Consider the following 15779-nt stretch of genomic DNA (forward strand, 5'->3'; position numbering starts at 1 on the left):
AAGCAGCTACAACCAAAGACTTTGAGGTGACTGATGTTGGGCTTCCTTCCATTGAAAAGTTCATATGGAGTTTACTTCAAAATGGGCCTTATAAGTACCCTATTCATCACATAACAAGAGGTACTCACTGCATCTACCCAAAAATACTTAGGAAGTGATGATTCACTAAGTATTGTTCTAGCAAGCTCTTCAAGAGACCTATTCTTCCTCTCTACAACTCCATTTTGTTGTGGTGTTCTTGGTGCAGAGAAATTGTGCAGAATCCCCAACTTCTCACAGAACTTGACAAACTTCTCATTCTGAAATTCTCCTTCATGGTCACTTCTTATAAATCCTATGTTGCTGTTCTTTGTGTTTTGTAGTCTTCTTGCTAGCTTTTTGAATGCAGCAAAGGCATCACTCTTTGATTCCAAGAACAAGGTCCAAGTGTACCTAGAGAAATCATCAATAATAACAAGAGCATAATAATTTTCACCAAGACTCATAGTTCTAGAGGGTCCAAAGAGATTCATGTGAAGGAGTTCAAGAGGTCTCAAGGAAGAGACAACATTTTTGGTTTTAAAAGAACTTTTCACTTGTTTCCCTTTTTGGCATGCTTCACAAATGTGATCCCTCTCAAACTTGAGTTTTGGCAGCCCAATCACAAGATCTTTTGATATTAGTTTGTTCAAATGATTCATGTGAATATGAGCAATTCTTCTATGCCAAAGCCAAGATTCATCTTGCTTGGATAGAAGACATCCAATTGAACATGGTGAAGAGATATCTAGAAGATACACATTATTAACTCTCTTACCTACCAACATTACCTCTTTGGTGTTGGGTAGACAGATTTCACATGTGTTTGTCCTGAACATCACTTGATATCCCTTGTCACAAAGTTGGCTAATGCTCAACAGATTATACTTTAGGCCTTCAACAAAGAGCACATCATGAATCACCAAGATGCTCTCATCTTCTATGGATCCTCTTCCAAGAATTCTTCCTTTGTTGTTATCTCCATAGGTGACATGACCCTCTTGCTTGAAGGATATTCTCAGGAACTTTGATTTGTCCCCTGTCATATGCTTGGAGCTCCACTTTCCAAGTACCAAAGTTGCTTGCTCTCCTCCAAGATTTCCTACGAAAGAGATTTTCAAGTACAAAGGTTTGGTCCCCTTATGAATGTGGGTCCATCTGGTTTATACTCATCAACAAAAGCTTTATTTTCCTTGGGAATCCACTTCATAAGCCCTTTAGGAACAACATGTTTTCTGATTTTACAGAATCGCACATAATGGCCTCTTTTCATGCAATAGAAGCATGTAACAATCGGTTGTTTCGATGATCCAATCGATTGTTTTTCTGGCATTTTCGAAAATGATTTTGAAAATCTATCTTGTTTGTTTTGTGGATTAAAACCCAATCCAGATTTTCCAAAAACACAATTTTGAGATGCTAGCACACTCTCAAAGTTTGATTGGCCTTTAGAAAGCTTATCCACTGTTTTAACAAGATAATGGACCTTTTTTTCAAGATTTTCGCAATTTTCGCAAACTAGAGTATCGCACTTGCAAGAGGAATTTTTGTAAATGATTTCCAGATTTTCAAAATCTGTTTTTGAATGTTCTAAATCCTCTTCCAGTGCCTTTACTCTGTTTTCAAGCCAGTTGTTCTTTTCTTTTAACCGATTGTTCAAGAGAGCCAATCGGTTGGCTTCTTCATGCGTTTCTTGAAAGGCTTGAAGTAATTGACCATAATTTTTAGAGTTTGAAGAGTTTGATGAACTTGCACTACTGGAGTCATCCTCTTTTCTGGCCATGAAGCGAAGATTGAGGCTTTTCTTATTTTGCCTTCTCTTTCTTCTTGCTTGACTTTTTGTCATTGCTTCCTTTGGTTCATGAGCAGCCTTGAGTGTCTCCCACATTTCCTTAGCAGTTTTGCACTTTGATATCTTGAAAAATTCATTAGTATCTAGTGCAGAAGCTATAATGTTTTGAGCAGACCTATCAAGCTGAGCCATCTTACATTCATCATTTGTCCATTTGGACAAAGGTTTTGCAATGAAAGAGTTATCCTTTTTGAACTTTGGAATGTAATGACCATTCTCAATTGAGTCCCAAATTCTTTGATCAATAGATTCAATAAAGATTTTCATTCTTGCTTCCCAAAATTTATAATTCAATCCACAGAATACAGGTGGTTTGTAGATTGAAGCGCCCTCCTCAAAAGATAGTTTTCCAGCCATAGAAATTTTTTTTTAGATCAACTTGAATAACTTTCAAGAACCAAGCTCTTGATGCCAATTGTTAGAATATATGGCCTTAAACGAAGGGGGGGGGGGTGAATTGTTTAAGAAAGATTTTTGTAAACTTTTAGCCTTAGAATGAAAATTCTTCAAAAGAACCTTGATTAAGGATTTAGTTTTTCAAAACAAACAACAAAAGCACAAAGCTGGAAAAATAATCGGTTGTTTTAGCGAAGATGTATATGGTCCAAGAATAAAATGTTTTTCATCTGGTCAATCTATTTTGAAATTGGTTAAAAAGTTTTTCAATTGATTTAATTTTGTTTTTCAGAAATTTATAGTTTTTTAATCTGTTATCTTTTAAATAATTGATTGAAAATACTAAAATGTTTTTAGATTTTTCTATAATATGTTCTATATACTGAAAACCATATTTTGATATGTAAGATAATAAATATTTTCAGTTTAAGTACATTCTATTTGAGAAAAATCAGTTTTTATAGAAACTACAATTTTAAGTAAAATCAATAGATTGTTTTAATTTTTAATTGATTGATTTTACTAATTGCACCATTTTTGTTTTAAAATAATTTTAGTTTTAACTTCTATAAAAGGAATTGTTTGTTTTCAAAAGAATGTTACTTACACAGTTTATACTTTTGCAATATGTGAGAACCTATATGTGAGTAGTTTTTGAAAGAGTGAGTTTTTGATTGATCTTTGATAATTCTTGGAGCCAAATTTTTATCATCTAAATAGAGGTAAAAGATTCTTCAAGTGTTGTTTTGAATTGAGAGATCCTGTTGCATTTCTTGGTTCACAGTTAAGGTTTTTTCTTTCCTTTATTACTGTTTTGTAATTATGTGTTTGTTGGTGATGGAAGAAGGCCAAGCTCAGGCCCAACCACTAGGTCCATGATAAGGAATATTTTAGAAGACTGAGACTCTACTACTGATGGCAGAGACAACCTTCTATACATATTCAAAAATGCCATAACCTAGTGTAAAATTTCTAGAGTATAATATATTTTCTTGCTAAAATTAGAATATGAATTTTACTTGTAATTGTTTCTTAAATCAAATTAGGGTTGGATTTAGACATCTAAACACCAACCTAAGTTAAATTAGGATTTCTAGAAGACTCCTAATTAACTTAGACCGGTCGTTTAGACCTAAAAGAGTAACATGAAACACAACTTGTCATGCTTTCCTTATTAGGTCATTTTAGGCGCCTAATACAAACTTAATTGGTTTGAATTTTCACTCTTTTCCTTGTACAATAGTTGGACCTCATCACTATATATTTAGGTGCTTGACTGTCATTTTTCTAAGATCAATATATGAGTGAATTGCTGCCAAGTTTGCAACCTTCCTCACTCTCTTGTTTAGACCTCTCTAGGATAGACACCTTGATCTTCTTCTTCACCTCTCCAAGTGATATGACCCAATCAATCACTCTCTTTACCTCTCATGCACCTTTAAGAAAACCATAACTCCATTGGAGCCCTCCATGTTCCATCTCCTTCATCAAGCTTCCTTCAACTCCAACAAAAGTTCTACAAAACTAATTGATCATGAAGGAAACACCATCATTTGGTATCTAGAGCTTTGGTTCTTCAAGAGATAAGTGTCTTCTCTTCATTTTATTTTGCTTTTTCTTCATTTCCATGTTGTTCATATGTTGTTTTGATTGTCTTGTGTTTTTAATTCAAGTTAAAAATCATTTTATGATATTTTTTTTTTGCCATTTTAATCAGTTGAAACTCTTCCAATTCTTGAACGGTCCATTTCTATGTGTTTTAGGTTTCCATTGAGTGAGTTATGTTGTTTTTGCTTTTATTTGAGTCTTATTGTTAATTCAATCAGTGTAATTAAGTGTGGTTGAGTCATTTTAATTTTTGAATCCATTCAAGTATTGTAAATGTCATGTTCATCCAAAATTGTCATCAATTCTATGTAGTACTTTTGTTGCTAATTTTGGTTTCCTATTTTTAATTTGAGTATAAGTTATATTATGAATTTGAGCTTTGGTGAATTTTAATTTTTCCAAATTTGAGTTCATACTTCTTGTTAGTTCCATAAAAGTTCAATTTTCATTAAATTCCATTATGTTTTTGAAGTTTCTAATGCTGTTTTTAATTCTAGTTTAGGATTTCCATGTTTTCCAGTTTTTGTGCTGGTTGAAAACGTTTATAAAAAATAATTGTGTTGGTGTAAAATTATGACATTCTGGATTTGATCAGTTTGATGTGTTAAGAAAAAGTGAAAAAAAGTACATCAAAATTCAAAATAGAAAAAAAAAATGAAAAACAGACAAAGTGTAAGAAAAATCTAACTCTGGAAAATTTGAATCGGCAGTGAATTTGAAAAAATTATTCAATTATTTGGCGCACTGTTTTTGTGAAATTCCAGCGCCTATTTTGAGCTTAAACATTGAAGTTTTTGTGTTTAAAATTCAAATTTTAAGTAATCTCTTTAGCATAAATTCGACAAGTTGAAAAAAAAATTACATAAAAATTATGTAGTGTTGTTTTAGTTTTATTCATCTAATCTAGTTCCATTGTCTAGGATTCACTTTGTTTGCTACCTTTTTCTTGTGAACTTTAATTTTTTTGCTTGTCAATTTCTTGATCAATCTTTCAAGTCATGTCAATTACCAACTCCATTTGTAGTAGTCTTTTATTTTAAATTTGAGTTTTGTTGCTTTGAATTTGTTTGACCTCTCTTGGTGGAAGTGAACTAAATTGCTTTGGTGAGTTGTGGAGCATAAATTTTTTGGTGCAAGCTACATTACTAAAGAGGTAAAAATAGAATACCTAAGGTTGAATATCCTAAAGAGGAAAAGCAAGGGAGAACATCAACCTCATACATAAACATACACAAAATACCAACAGGAGCTACAAGTGAAGGAGTGCATATAATGGACACTTAATTTTTGTGCATAAAAATTTGTTGCCTAATTTTCTTTGTATTTCTTTAAGTTATAATTTGCAAGAATTTGATTAATTAGTGGATTAAATTCATTTTAGTCGATGAGTGTGTTTTCAAGGTTCAAAGTGCCAAAAAGCTTCACCTTAGGAATCACCTAGTTTAAAAGCTTTCAAGTTTAGCAATTTCTTTCAAGTGCTTTATTGCTTTGCATTTTTCTTGCATAAAATTTTGTAATCTTTGATTGTGTTCTAAGTAAATTAAGTAGAGAAAGGTTTGTGAAAGTGTTGTGGGATAGTATCTGGCAAATAAAGGTTTGGTACTTAAGAAATCCTAGTGATCCACCTCCATTTCCTAGGAAATTACCTACGTCCCTCCACTTATTTTTCTCTTTGGGAATTACTTTTATCACATAACTCTAAACATGTCTACTCATTCTTCAAGTCATAGTGAAAGTAATAGAAAATTTACAAAATCTCTTTTGAAACAATTGGCTAGAGATTTTCAATCACTATCGCTAAGACAATTGCAACATGAGGCTCAAAATTTGGAAGAAAAGAAAGAAAGAGATGCTCATCTTGGAATCTTAGAAGAAGAGCTGAAAATTGTTAGAGAAAAAGATGAATGCATAAGGAAATTAAAAAAAAAATCTTCACATGCCTCTAGTTATAGGTCGAGTGACTCACATGCTGAGGGGAGTCTTAGAGTAAATGAATACTATCAACCTCCACCAAGAAGAACTAGAAGATAAAGCACACCTAAAGAGACTAGGGTAGACCTACCTTATTTTTATGGGAAGGAAAATGTTGAAACTTACTTAGATTGGGAAATGAAAGTAGTGTTGAACAAGGTGCTTTGATGTCTCCAAATCCAAGAGGAATGCATGAAGACGTTTCTGTTGGTTGTGTGTGTCTAGTAGTCTTTGAATTTGTTAATCCACTCATTATGATGATCCAAGGTTAATGGAATCTTAATCCTTTTGAAAAAAAATGAGTTTTCTAAAGAGTGTGAGATTTCAACCTGTTGAATGTCGATTCAATCGGTTGTTTGACACTTAGTGGATTTTAAAATGAGTTTGAAAAGCTTGGCTTTGTTTTGACTTTGCTATCAAACCAATTCAACAGTTTTTTTTTAGAATTCAACTGGTTGTTTTTTTGAAAACCTTAACATAATTTTGTTAAGTTGTACCAATTTGTTTTAAATGATTCAAACCGATTTTGGTTCTTGATTTAACTGCTTTGACCATCTAATTGGAGTATAAAAAGGTTGTTTTACACTCTTGGTCATTAACTAAGAAAGAGAGATTAATCAAAAACAGTTTTCAAGATTTCAAAGAGCTTTTGGATCATCTCAAGTGTGGAATAGGATTGTCTTGTTATTCTGAACTTTAATCTTTGATTTACCCAAGTGTATTCTATTCCCTTCTTCTCTTAACATTATATTTTTGTGTGATTTGGTGTGGTGCAGTTTCAAAGGGTTGTTATGAAAACTGTGTGTTTTTCCAAATAGTAGTGTGTGTTCTTGAGGGGTTCAATATCGTCACTCTTGATGTGTGGTTTGTAATCTAGGTTTGATTACATAGTGAATTCTCAGTGGTTAGCTGAGGACTGGATGTAACTATTGGTTAAGAGTGAACTAGTATAAACATATTGTGTGAATCTCTCTATCCTTACACTCATTAAACTGCTTTAGCTTTGATATTAACAACTAGTTGATTTTATGAAATCAAACCAAGAAAACAATTTTCTTTTTGGCTGAACAGTTTTCTAATTGATTGATTCTTCATAGTCTTTCACTCTACCTTCAATACTTGCGAAAATATTTCAAAAACAATTCACCCCCTCTCTAATTCTAACAAGTAGAACAAATTTTTTGCTTGCCATCATGTTAGTGAGGAAAGGAAGGTACCCCTAGCCACCTTAAGTTTTCAATCTAATGCAATGTATTGGTGGACTACCCTAGAGAGAGAGACGTCTCCACAAGGACCCTCCCATTACATATTGGAATGACCTTAGGGGAACCTTGATACGCTGCCATATTCCCTCATACTACAATAGGGAGAGTTTGGACAAGCTCCAAAGACTCCAACAAAAGAACATAAGTGTAGAGGAGTATAGGCAAAAGATGGAGCTTTATATGATAAAAGCCTTTATTGGGGAGGAAAAAACCACCACCATATCTAGGCTCTTAAGTGGTCTCAATCTTGAGATAAGAGACAAAGTTGAACTTTTACCATATAGAGATTTAAATGACTTGATTGAACTTTGCATTAAAGTTGAACAACAAATTTTGAGAAAAGAATCAAGTCAAAAACAAAGTTCATACGTTGTACCTTATGACAAGGGTGAGTTCCAAAGGGGGGGGGGGGTATGATGCAATCCTAACTTGCATCTTCATTTGTAGATCTTCTTCTTCATTGTTTTGATTTGAATATCTTCTATTCATGATGAAGACTACTGCGGAAGCATGAAGAATTGTAGAAATTTGGAAGAGATGAAAATTATGATTGTGAATCTAAGTGAGGTTAGACCAACACTTAGTTTCTAGAGTGAGGTTAGGCCAACACTACTAGAAGGAGTCTAAAAATTTGTCTAGCAAGAAGACAACTCTAGAGAGAACTTTGAACAAGTAAAAGTGTCTCAATTGGACAACATTTCATTACTCAAATCAAAGTTAAAAATCATGTACAAGAGACTCCTATTTATAGGAGAAATTCTCTCAAAACCTCTCAAACGAGAGTGTGACAAGTGTCACAACCTTATTGGTGCAAATCCTCTCCATTGAAGAAAAGACATGTGGAGCATCATGCCTTCCTTGCCTACATTTCTATTTGCACCCCTCTTTTACTATTTTACACTTTACTTTCTTTTCTATTTACATCATTATCTACTTTGGCCCAAAATACAAGGCCCAAAACTTCCTAACTACTCTATACAATTTTTACAAGGCTGAGAAGAAGAAAAAGACTTTACAATATCTCCAGTAAGTCTCAATCTTCGTCTATCTTCTTAGCCAAAAGTTTCTAGGCCGGATGGTTTTCATTAGGGTAGAACATATAAAAGAAACCTATCTAAATATGAGCACATCTCACACACTCGAACTAGAGAAATTTAGTGTTTTAAGTGTCTTAGTAGGGGTCATTTAACATCTCAATGTCCCAATATAAGAAATATGATCTTGAGGGACAAAGATGAATATAGTAGCCAAGAAGAAGAAACAAGTAAGAATGAAGAAAATGAGGATAAAATAAGTGAGAAAACCTATCCTTGTGAGGGTGAATTACTCATGATTTAGCTTAACCCTGACAACAAGTCTAGTCCTCTATCTGATTCACAAAAAGAGAATGTATTTCATACACATTATAAAAGTTTAGAGAATATTTGTTCTCTCATTGTGGATAACGGCTCGTGCTGTAATTGTTGCAGTACTAGACTGGTTGAAAAGTTAAATTTTCCTGCCATTCTCCATAAGCTTTAGTGGCCAACACCACAAAATGTAGGAGATGTTAGGAGCTTTCATGGCTTAACAAGTTTTTATAGAAGATTTTTCCCTAACTTCTCAAGTCTAGCTTCACCACTAAATGAGTTAGTGAAGAAAGACACTCCATTTTGTTGAACGGAGAAACATGAGAAATTGTTTCAAATGTTGAAAGCTCAACTCACTAATGCACCCATTCTAGCTTTACCAAAATTTTCAAAAACCTTTGAACTACATGGTGCAACCCTTAATTACCCCACTTGTGACAAAGAGCTATATGCACTTGTGAGGGCCCTACAGACTTGGGAACACTATCTAGTTTCAAACGAATTTTTCATACGTAGTGATCATGAGTCTTTGAAATATTTGAAGGGTCAACACAAGTTGAACTAAAGACATGCAAAGTAGATGAAATTTCTTAAGCAATTTTCATATGTTATCAATTACAAGAAGGGCAGTACAAATATTGTGGTGGATGCTCTATCTAGGAGACATGCCCTCTTTTCTAAACTTGGAGCCCAAATTCTTGGATTTGAAAACATACCTGAACTTTATAAAGAAGATCAGGATTTTGCACCCAATTTTGCTAAGTGCCAACATAAAGCACAATGAAGTTTTTATGTTTTTGAGGGGTACTTATTTAAAGAAGGAAAACTTTGCATACCTCAAGGAACACATAGAAAACTCCTTGTGAGAGAATCACATGAAGGAGGACTCATGGGGCATTTTGGAGTTGATAAAACTTTTGAGCTTTTAAAAGGAATTTTTTTTTTGCCACACATGAGGAAAGAAGTTCAAAGACATTGTCATATATGCATTTCATGTTTAAAAGCTACGTCTAACACAATGCCTCATGGACTTTACACTCCTTTACCTTTTGCAAGTGCTCCTTGGGAAGATATAAGCATGGATTTCATATTAGGACTTCCTAGGACACAAAGAGGTTTTGATTCCATCTTTGTGGTAGTGAATAGGTTTAACAAGATGACTCATTTTATACCCCCCCATAAAGTGGATGATGTTAACAATATCTCTAGACTCTTCTTTAGAGAAGTAGTAAGACTACATGGTTTGCCTAAGACCATAGTTTCGGATAGAGATCCTAAATTTGTTGGCCATTTTTTAGAACTCTCTAGGAAAGGCTAGGAACTAAGTTAAACTTCTCAACTTGTCATCCTCAAATAGATGGACAAACTGAAGTTGTAAATAAATCTCTTTTCGCTATGCTTAGGTCAATCATGAAGGGAAACCACAAATCTTGAGATGGGTACCTTCCACATATTGAGTGCATATAATAGAGTAGGTCATAAAACTACTAATATTTCTCCATTTGAGGTTGTGTATGGATTTAATCGTTTTACCTTTTTGGATTTGTTGCCTTTACCTAATTCACAATAATTTGTGCATAAGGAAGGAGTAACAAAAGCCGAATTTGTAAAGAAAATTCAAGAGAGGATTAAAAACCAAATAGAGAAATATATGAAACATAGCAATAAGGGGAAGAGAGAGATGACTTTTGAAGAGGGAGACTGGGTTTGGCTTCACCTTAGAAGAGATAGATTCCCTAATTCGAGGAAGTCTAAGCTTATTCCCCGAGGAGATGATCCTTTCCAAGTCCTCAAGAAAATCAATAATAATGCATATTAATTAGAGTTGCCTAAAGAATATGGATTACATGCTACCTTCAATGTTATGGGTCTAACCCCTTTTACAGAGAGTGAAGATGAAAAGGAAGAAGCATGTGATTTGAGGACAAATCCTCTTCAAGAGGGAGAGGATGATGGAAGAAGGCCAAGCTCAAACCCAACCACTAGGTCCATGGCAAGGAAGATTCAAGAAGATTAAGACTCTACTACTAATGGTAGAGACACCCTTCTATACATGTTCAAAAATGACATAACCTAATGTAGAATTTCTAGAGTAGAATTTATTTTCTTGCTAAAAGTATAATATGAATTTTACTTGTATTTTTTTCTTGAATAAAATTAGGGTTGGATTTAGGCATCTAAAAACCAACCTAGGTTAAATTAGGATTTCTAGAAGACTCTTAATTAACCTAGGCCGATCATTTAAACCTAAAAGAGTCACATGAAGCACACCTTGTCATGCTTGCCTTGTGAGCTCATTTTAGGTGCCTAATTCAAAAATTAATTGGTTTGAATTTTCCCACTCTTTTCCTTGTACAATGGTCGGACCTCATCACTATATATTGAGGTGCTTGACTCTCATTTTTCTAATATCAATATATGAGTGAATTGTTGTCAAGTTTGAAAGTTTTCTCACTCTTTTGTCTAGACCTCTCTAGGATAGACACCTTGATCTTCTTCTTCACCTCTCCAAGTGATATGGCCCAACCAATCATCCTCCTACCTCTCATGCACCTTCAAGGAAACCATAGCTCCATTGGAGCCCTCCTTGTTCCATCTCCTTCTTCATGCCAACTCCATAAAAAATTCTACAAAACCAATCGGTCATGAAGGAAATACCATCAGTTGGGGGCCAAGATAGGGTTTCTTGGTGGGAATCACAACTATGACAGGGTGTTGTAGTGCGTGGTTTGGTTCTTGTAGTGTTTAAGAACTGTTTTTGCTTTTCTTGTAAAAGAATTGTGTTAGTTTAGTGAATTCCATCTTGGTGTGAGGTGGAAATAGATGCAACTTTGTTGTGAATGAACTAGTATAAAATATTGGTGTCTTTTATGCTTTCTTTGTCACTGCATTTTAATTTTTTTTTGCATAATATTTTGTTTTGGTTTAATCAATTGATTATTTGTAAAAATCAATTTGTTGTTTTGTTCTTTGTAGATCTGCTTGTTTTTCTAGAATAACCGAAACAGTTGTGTTAAACAATATTGAGTTTTACATTGAGAATTGGTTTTGTTTGTGTTAATTAATATTCATTATTGGTTAAACAAGTTAATGGTTTCTTGAAAAACACTGTTTAATACCTTTTTTGCATGTTTCTTGAAATTTGTAAAATCTCTTTTATGTCATTGTTAATCAGAAAAACAATATGTTATTTCCAAATATAATTTGTTAAAAATTAATTTAGAAATTTATTCTTAAAACAAATTCAAATCTTTTTAAACTGTGATTTTGATTTACAAGATCGTGCTTTAAGATTTGTGTGTTAAAAAATTAATCAATTATTTTTTAATAAAACAAATTCTTTTTTTTTCTTAATTAGTGCACTTCTGTAAAAATAATTTGTTGTTTTAAGAAAACAATGAGTTAAAAGTTCGTCAAATTTGTTATAAACCATTTATTGCGAAAATCTAACGTATTTCGTAAAATCGTGGCAAGTCCTTTTTTCAACTTGTGTTCATAAATTGGGGCTTTTTGATTGGAGGTGTGGTTGTTAGGGTTTAAGATAATTGGTTCTTTGTCTGGAATGACATTTCATTGAAAATGTATGAGTGTTAATAAAGTTAGCTTTTTTGTTTAGGTTTGTTCTATTTTTTTGAATGACATTTTAATATAAATGTAGGAAATGATGTTTTCACTAATTGTTCATCATATTAGAAAGTTTATAACATCTCTGGTGTTGCACTATAAGAAAGGTGAAAAAATATATTTTTCTAGGTCTGATTCAGATAGGTGGTCATATTTTGAAGCACCTATGATAGTTAAGGAGTTCAATTATAATTTTGAGGTGCAGTTGTGGTGGAAATCTAAGAAAGGTAGGATGAACAAAGATTTGAAACAATTATGTTTGGATAGAGATGCTACGAAAGTGACTAACTATGCAGAATATAGAAAAAAGAAAGTATAAGTTTATGTTAAACACATTCTTGTTAGTGAAACACATAAAATTAAGTACGTTAGACCAATTGAAAAGTGATAGAATGAAGGGCGATGGGGGTGATAATATGAAAGGTTTTGGAACTAATGTTGTGGATGGTATTATGGAGGACGTTGAGACTGAATTTCATGGTGTACCTCATGAACTGAAGGATGTTGGGATTGAAATGCATGGTGTAGGTGATGATGTGGAGGATGTTAGGATTAAAATGGATGAAGAGGGGGCTAGTGTGTTTGTGAGGGTGGTCAGTCAGGAATGGAGAGTGAATAAGGTGTTGATGTGAATATTTATGAGGGTGGTCAATCTAGAATTGAGGTTGTCAGTGAAAATGATGGGTTTGTTGAAGATTTGGAACTTGATGATAGTGAAGAATATAGAAATGTGGATGAAGATGATAAATTTTGAATGGAATGTAGTGCATACAAAAATATGGATGATGTCAGCAAAAGATGAGAAAATTGATTAAAAGAGGACAAGAAAGGAGTGAGTAAAGATACCAGTGAAGCTAGTTTCAAGAGTAAAACTATTGATAATCATGAAATAAACGAAGATTATAGTAATGAAGACTTAATGATGTCGATGTTGATGGTGATTATGTGGAGAAATTTCCCAAGTTTTGACATGTGCAAGAACTTTAAATTCAAATTAGGAATGAAATTTTGTTTGTTGAAGGAATTCAATGCAATTATGGAACATTCTATGTTGAATGGAAGAGAAGTTGAATTTGTGAAAAATGACCATGTCAAAGTTAAGGTTGTATGCAAGAAAAGGTGAGTTTGTTATGTTGGTTAGTAAGGTGGGTGATAGTCATAATTTTAGAGTGAAAACAATTTTTGAGACTTATAAATGTGGGAGAATATTTGTGAACAAAAATGCAAATAAGGAATGGGTGTTAGAACTGTAGAAAACATGATAGCTAATGAAATTAATGATGATGTTAAAAAATCACGCAATATTTGAATCACTATATGGAGGACTTTGAAAGCAAAACATAATATTCACTGCAATTTGATTATATGAATAAATTAAGAAGGGTATGTTCATGAAATACTTGTCAAGTTCTACTCAACCAATCTAATCAGAATTTACAACCACGGTTTGGAAGTTTTTATGTGTTTGGATGGTTGCAAGAAAGGTTTTTTAGTTGGTTATAGACCTTTTATTAGGGTTAATAGGTGCCACTTGAAAACTAAATATGGTGGGCAATTGTTGGTAGTAGAAAGAGATCCAAATGACCAATATTTTTCGCTTGCATTTGCAATTGTGGAAAATGATAGCAAAGAAACTCGAAGATGGTTCCTTACCTTATTATTAGAGGATATTGGTGATATCTAAACCAACCATCGGGTGTTTATATCTAATCAACAAAAGGTACCAAATTTGCGACTATATAGTTACTAGTGATTATACTTGCTAAAAAAGATACATTAATTACAATTTCATCATTTTCATTTTACAAGGTGTGATGTCCTTATGAACAACCTGTCAAATTCCTTTAATAATACCATATTGTTAGCTATAGATAAACCAATAATTACAATGATGGAGTGAATTAACACATATTTAATGAGTAAATTTACAACTTTGAGGGAAAATTATGTAAACATATCGGTAATGTAATGCCAAAGGCAAGGAAAAGGTTAGGTAGGGAAGTTTTTTTGGTTTGGATTGGAGAAGAAGTTACACCTGATTTTACTTTTAAAAAATGTGTAACTAACCTTAAACACCATACTTGTACACGCTATTTTTGGGACTAAGTGAATATACCTTGTAGATAAGTTGTTGTTGCAATTAACTATAAGTTAGAACAACCTGAAGATTATGTGCATAAATACCATAAGAGGGATGCATATGAAGCTTGCTATAACCAACAAATTTTTGCCATAAATAAATAGCAGTTGCGGCCAAGAAATTTTTTGCATGAAATCTTACCTCTCATATAAAAGACCCCCAACAAGGCCTAAAAAATTAAGGAGGAAGTTGATGAAAATGTGAGTCGTTTGAAACTTATCAGAAAAAACAAATGTTAAGATGAAGGATAATATACGTTAATAGTATGGTCACAAAAGTAGAGACGGTAGAAAGTCACGTGGAAACGAGACTAAAAAGCCTGCATTATGGAGAAGTTCCTTGTTAATTTGAAATGTTTTCATTAACAACTAATTACTTGTATTACTATTTACATTTTACTTATTCAAATGTATTGCCTAATATGATCACAATTAATAATGATTTCGTTAAATGGGAAAAACATGTACTTCAACTTAATACAATTTCATTCATAACAACTATTTCAATACAATTTTTTTAAACTTGCACTTAAAAGGGGAAAATATTACATACTACACATTACAATTGCTTTTTAGTAGAAATATGAAACAAAGCATAAATGTAAATGTCCAAGACACAACCAAAAAATCATATTCATTTTCTTCAATTTTTTCTTCCTATCACTAATTTTTGCTTCAACCTTAGAATTCTTGCTAAGCAATTCCTCTATCATTTGTTCAACAAGAGAGGAGAAAAAAAATACATACTACACATTACATGATAACAATATTAGTTTCTGTTATTTAATAATAACAATTTTTGTTTATTTTTTGTTATAACAGTTTCTTAGTTATGGGCCCATTAGGTTCTGTTTATTGTACCCTTAGGCCCAACTCTATTAGCAAGAGTCTTCCTTTAAATCTTCTTTACCTTGTAATGAAAGACACGTAATACAATCTTCTCAGTTTTTTACTTTCTTCTCCAAAGTTGTGCCTATCTCAATTACGTGCCTTTGTCGGTTCACGCTTCTCTATCACTTATCATTCTGCATTCATCTAATGGCACCGCTATGTTAGATAGCTTAAAAGTGGCTACCGTGTTATTATTACAATTGCATTTTAGTAGAAATATGAAATAAGACATACTTGTAAATGTCCAAGACACAATAGAAAACATATTCATTATACTTGTAAATGTCCAAAACACAATAGAAAACATATTCATTTTCTTCAATTTTTTCTCTTTGTCACTCTTCTTCTTAGCCGTCAGACAAAACATATGAATCAATTTAATTTAGATTGAGGTTTAACTTGACTTGTTTTATAAATTAGTCTATAAATCAGTAATATTAGAGAAAGAAAAAAACTCACTAATAACATTCCAGTAGTGTATTATTTATAGTTTTTTTATTGTTTATTATCTCATACTTACTTATTTTGTGATATTTAGTTTATGTTATTTTGTACTAGTTTATCTTATATTGATTTTTTTTCATAGAATTGTCTATACTTACTTGGATGTATTCTATATTTTTGTCTCATTTTTATTTATCAAATTATTCAAAAAATAAAAATTAG

This window comes from Phaseolus vulgaris, chromosome 5, assembly GCF_000499845.2.
Source record: "Phaseolus vulgaris cultivar G19833 chromosome 5, P. vulgaris v2.0, whole genome shotgun sequence".
NCBI classification, from domain to species: Eukaryota; Viridiplantae; Streptophyta; class Magnoliopsida; order Fabales; family Fabaceae; genus Phaseolus; species Phaseolus vulgaris.